A 6,173-nucleotide genomic window follows, 5' to 3' on the forward strand; every position below is an offset into this window, starting at 1 on the left:
AAGCTGTAACAGAACTCGATGAGCCGGAGCAGCGCTTACAGTGGCAAGCTTACGCGATGGACCACTTCGGGTGGAAAGTTTAGATAAGAGAACATATGAGCAGTCGTAGAGAGCTGTCTGACATCTATAAGGAGCCGACGCAGCCAGTTTGCGGAAGCAGCTTCACGCAGTCGGCCACTCCGGGTGGGAAATTTAGATAGGAGAACATATGAGCAGTCGTAGAGAGCTGTTTCTTGTGTATACAGCACCGAAGCAGCCAATTTGCGGAAGCAGCTTCATGCTCTAAACTGCTTCGGTGAATGGAGCATAGAAAGAAAGACAGAGTAAAAATATAACACTTAATGTGGTAGCGGTCAATACTGCAAAAAACAAATGATCAACTGTGGCAGCTTCTGTTGAATAACGAGATTGTTTGGATGGAAGAGCTGTTCTGATGAAGGCGAATGCTTTGCAGTGAAGTTGCATCCGATGAGCCGAGTCACTGCCTGGGTCTATTCGTGGGCAATGGGCGGGGCCGAATGCCGGAAGACTCGCCCCATGTAGAGGTAATTGGCTGTTTATATACGCTTACTCTGGTGATGTGATTGGTCGGATTAAATGACCTTGCTCCTCCCAAACCTAGTTTATAAATCTCCATGCAGTGTTGAAGTCTCATAGTAGAATTGAAGACACGCAAATTTTAATAAAGGATAAATAGACTTGTTCTGGTCGTGAATGACTGCTTTCACTTTCAAGGCGGTCAATTTGGCATTATCTACAGGTGCAAAGGCGTAACTTGAAGAAATGATCAATGAACGAATCAATGAACGACTCTTTTTGGTGAACGTAATTGATAGAATCGAGTCACTGAAATGAATCTAAGTCACCACCACTAATGAGCAATAATAAAAGTGATGGCTGCCTTAACAAGCACAACTCATTACACAGTAAGTACAAGAGTCTAATGTTCCAGTGTTTGTTCTGAAAGAGGTTACATAAAGTTTAAAGCGGTTAGTAAATTGGCTGTAGATCAAAGAGTGATATGGTTTGGACAAGGTTGAATTCACATTGCTTTACCCTGCCCATTGTATCATGTGAAATAAATGTCATGTGATATCTCAATGTGTAATGTGTTTCACTGAGCATGCTATTTCTAACAGATCCTCTTCTTGTTAGTGTATGTATTTGTATGATGATTCCATGCTACACGTCGACAGCTCTTTCAGCCATTTTTCAGCCTTTAGCTCTTGACTATTACTTCCTCTGCTCTGTTCTGGGGAAAAATGCAGTTTATGTGGTATTTCCTGGAACGTAAAAAGGCTGGATACACATTTTGCCACACACATACATGCATAACTGCCGAGGTTAAGGCTGGTGAAATGCTTTATCAAAAGCACTCTCTAAAAGATAAATAACCTAATTCCACTATGAAAACCATAGTGTGGTCTTCTATGCTATTACTGGAGAGCTATTATCATCCATGTAACACCAATTGTTCTTATTTTCCCACAATGAAACAAATAAAAACATTAAATACTAACTCAAAAACACTCTTCTAGACCAGTGGTCCTCAAATGGTGGGTCGTGACCCAAAAATGGGTCACAGCAGGGAAAAACAATGCTAAATGCAAATAATAAAATGTAACTAACAATATAAATATTGTTTGCTGTTGGTATCAAAGTATGTGCGTCCAATCAAACTCTATAGTATTTTGGCCAAACTCATCTGTCTTAGCAAAAATGAGGCAGATGCCAACATGGACAGGTTATGCAACATGCCCTCATCCTTGAAAACTATGCAAGTTAAAAGAAAATACAAAGACTACATTAAATACAGGTTCACTTGCAACAAGGGCATAGTTTGTGCATGTGTTTTGTGCAGTGAATTATTGGTGCAGAGAGCAAGAAACCATTCAAATTAAATTTTGTAAGATAAACAATTTTGGTAATGCATTCGGTCGCCACTTGATGTCCAATGTAAAATCTGGGTAATGAAGCCAAAACCAATCCAGAACCACTGCTCTAGAATCAGTTCATTTAAAAATAACATAATAGGGAGCTGTGTACAAGGGAAATTTAATTCTATATATTTTATCTATGAATTTATTAAAATATCATTTTTAATAAGGCATGTCCGACACCGAATCGACAATGTACATGCATTAAAAGCCCTTGAAGCTGACAAAAACAATCTCCTAATTAAGACACTTTTGAAAAAGGCCCTAGGCAGCTGTTGAACACAGTTTCGTAATGAGGTTCTTGGCATACTATTCCAGAGTGCAAATGAGAACACTTTAACAGAAACAAGAGGCAAGGGCCTTATAGATGAAGTGCGTAATTTTACTTTATAATTCAATCGGGCTGCTCAAACAAACAGCAATGTTAAAACCCGCGACAAATCCACAGTGTTTACGCTTCTCAGGAAACATCAACCAACGAAAGGCTAACTTGTCGTTTTCTCTGCATAAATTGTCATAGGAAAATGTATTTTAACATACAAAAAAATTACACTTATATAATGCAATTATACTATCACTTTTAGAAGGATGCAGGTCAAAGTTTTGTTAACTGAAGGACGTGCTGTCTTAACATCATCAAATTAACGATAAAGAGAAATAAACTCAAGTAAACCAAAACCAGAAAGAAAACATTTCAGAGTAGTAAGTACATAAACTTCCACATCTGCTCTGGTGGTCTGTTTACTGTGTGGGGAGTAATTAACACAAAAATGGGAAACATATTATCCCGAGTACCAGGATGACCAGCAGGTGCTGAACTTCTGTAACTAAAAAAAACAGGGAGAACATTTGTCAACTGATACACATGTGGACACACATGTGTAAACATACACAGAGCTCCATATCATGATTTCATATGGTGATTAGGCCCCTTACAAAAAATATACCTAGGGTAAATACAGTTTACATCAAAATATCATAGTTACTACAGTTACTACTGTAAAATCACAATAAACTAATATGGAGTCTCCTTCAAACATTGAAATAAGCTTTTAGAATCTTCTGTTATGTTGTTCAAATTAATAGTTGCAAATACTCACCATCATGCCATCCCAGATGTGTGTGACTATCTTTCTTCTGCTGAACACAAATGAAGATTTTTAGAAGAATATTTCAGCTCTGTAGGTCCATATAATCTAAGTGAATGGTGACCAAAACTTTGAAGCACCAAAAAGCACATAAAGGCAGCATAAAAGTAATCCATATGACTCCAGTGGTCAAATCTATATCTTCTGAAGCAATATGATAGGTGTGGGTGAGAAACAGATCAATATTTAAGTCATTTTTTTTCTATAAATCTACACTTTCACTGGACCGAGTTCTTCTTCTCCTGCTCACATTCTTCATGCATATGAAAAAAAGGAGGTATAAAGCAAAGGAAAACAATAAATAAATCACATTTGCACAATAGCCCAGTAGGTGGCGATATGCACGAAGAATGTGAATCACCAAAAAACAAAGTGGAGATTGATAGTAAAAAAGGACTTAAATATTTATCTGTTTCTCACCTACACCTATCATATTACTTCTGAAGACATGGATTTAACCAATGAATTGCTTTTATGTTGCCTTTATATGCTTTTTGGAACTTCAAAGTTCTGGTCACCATTTACTTGCATTGACAGAGCTGAGAGATTCTTCTAAAAATCTTCATTTGTGTTCTGCAGAAGAAAGAAAGTCAAACACATCTCGGATAGCATGAGGGTGAGTAAATGACGAGAAGATTTTCATTTTTGGGTGAACTACTCCTTTAAGAGCATGTTTCATTGTATCACAGCTAAAGTAACTATATGGGCATAAATTCTGGTTTCCATGGAACATTTTTGTAAGAAGCATGAAACAAAGGCCAGAAATTCACACTGTTTAAAATATGACCACAAACTTCAGTTCAAAAGTAATGCTAACATTATTGTATATTTTTGTTCACAAGTTTAACATGCACTCTTTGCATGTTACATATGTTAGTCACCTGAGACTCACATTGGTCTTACAAACGTGGTCAGGGCATTCAAGTTCACCTCACTCATCCATTGCCAAGAGCACCATTCCAATTCCCACTCTGTTTAAACCTGACAGTCCTAGTCTCTCTGACCCATTCATAAACACTGCATTTTAAAGCCGTACCAAGAAATTGCACTTTCTACGACACTATTTCATAACAGTTAGCCTATTCACATGGACATTGGTACAGCCAACGAGAAGCGACCCAAGAACAAGGGTTTCGCAAGGGCTGTGGCTACATTTGCACTTTATGGAGCAAATCTGACCTCTTCATAAGGAACAAGAGGGTGCAATAAATAAATAAATAAATAAAACCATTTGACTCTGAAACGTATAAGCAGAGCGCGCGACAGATAAATAAAAAGAGAACAATGATCCAGCTGAGCATGTGGGGCTTCATGATGGATATTCATAGAAATAAATGAATGCACAGCCTGGAAGCGCTTCTGTTAGCTGAATGGACATGTTTTAATGCAGATGTATGTATAATGCATGGACATGACAGTTTTGAATTATTTGATTCGTATTGGGAACAGAATAATATAGTCCATTCACAAGATGATGAGCTGCTTTCCATGGAGAGACAGTGACACTCCCTATTCGACCATGGGTTTGAAGACTGATGGAAGTCTGCTGAAGGTGTGTTACTAATAAGTTATTTACAACAGGCTAAAAAAAATGAACTGTTAGTGACCTAACCCTTTGCTACAAATACATTATGAATGATACAATTGATTTAATCACAGAACAAGACAAATTTACATCCCACCCAATGTCAAAATAGCATTAAAATAAGTAGAATTCATACAGTTTTTAATGACGTACTAGGCCTATTATAATATTCCTGTCTCAACGGAGTGATTTATACACTTACTGTATTAAATCTTGTGATCCATGCACTGAGAAGCTGGTGAGTTTATCTCCCGTGTGGTTTTAAAAAGGCTTGCAGTTTCTGCTCTTACATGTCAACATTTCCCCTGTACTCTTTTGTGATGTTTCTTTATAGGTAAGACGTGTATCTCTCGATTGCGACAATGCACACAACCTATGAGTCCTCAAACAGCCACCCGCATCCTTCCTGTTTCTAGCTCTGCTGTGAACGCAACGCTCTGTGCAATCATCTATTAAACTCCGCCCCTTAGGCTTGTTAAACACGTCCCCTTCACACTACGCTTAAAGAGGCAGTACACTCATTACAATCACCACACTGATTTGTGGTGCTTTTGTCACTTTAAACTTTACCAGTAATATCATTATTAAATTGAATGAAATATTTAAATTATGTCCACCCCTATTCTTATTACAATAATGCAAAAATGTAATTTAAATTACTGTAAGAAATTAAAGTAATGCTATATTATTTAAATTCTAAAGCACAGTTTAATTTATATATTAAAGGTGCAGTAAGCAATTTTTATTCATGGAAAAGTATGCAAAAAAATGTCCTACTTCTTTAAAGATATCAATGAAATAAGTGTCCTGAGATATCTAACCAGTCTCTGTGACAGCTGCATACTTTGTAAACAGCAAACAAAAATGCGTCAGCAAACGATGGGCATTGACGCTTTTCACCTATTAATCATTTTGCTCTTTCTCACAGTGTTGACTTTGAAGCAGATCATCCACTTATGCTCCATTTTCCGAGCTGCTCTCTTGAGAGCATAAGTGTGATCATTGTACCATGGTGTGGGATTTTTCTATTTAACTTTCATTAATCGAGGGGGGGGGGGGCACACTATCTAGGGTGCTACAGAAGACTGTATCCATATTTTCTGTGACAACATCAAGTTCTTCTGAACATACTGAGTATTTGAGACAAATCTGGAAGATTAGTAGTGAAGCTATCTTTAGTAGTTAAAAGAATAGTTCTACCTGGACAGTAATGTTGCATAGATTGAGTGACCTTTGCTAAGCGCAGCATCCAAGAGACGAGGTAATGATCTGAGATATCATCACTCTGTGGCAGAATTTCTATATTGTCAACATCAATTCCATATGACAAAATTAGATCCAGCGTATGATTTTGGTGATGGGTTGGGCATGTCACATTTTGTCTAACCCCAACAGAGTTGAGAATATCGATAAATGCTAATGCCAGTGTATCATTTTTGTTATCCATGTGGATGTTGACGTCACCGATGATTAAAGCTTTATCCCTGCAACTACTAGATCTGA

At 37.5% G+C, this 6,173-nt stretch overlaps 1 protein-coding gene across 1 annotated transcript in view; it reads right to left on the reverse strand.

Annotated features, from left to right (window-relative positions):
- LOC127450650 (cdc42 effector protein 4-like) overlaps positions 1 to 5,088 on the reverse strand; it is a 31,314-nt gene extending 26,226 nt beyond the window's left edge. Inside the window, exon 1 of the mRNA XM_051714921.1 lies at positions 4,873 to 5,088. The gene's annotated coding sequence lies outside the window, so the exon portion shown is untranslated. The remainder of the gene's footprint in view (positions 1 to 4,872) is intronic.
- Positions 5,089 to 6,173: the final 1,085 nt, after the last annotated feature.

This window comes from Myxocyprinus asiaticus, chromosome 13, assembly GCF_019703515.2.
Source record: "Myxocyprinus asiaticus isolate MX2 ecotype Aquarium Trade chromosome 13, UBuf_Myxa_2, whole genome shotgun sequence".
Taxonomy (NCBI): domain Eukaryota; kingdom Metazoa; phylum Chordata; class Actinopteri; order Cypriniformes; family Catostomidae; genus Myxocyprinus; species Myxocyprinus asiaticus.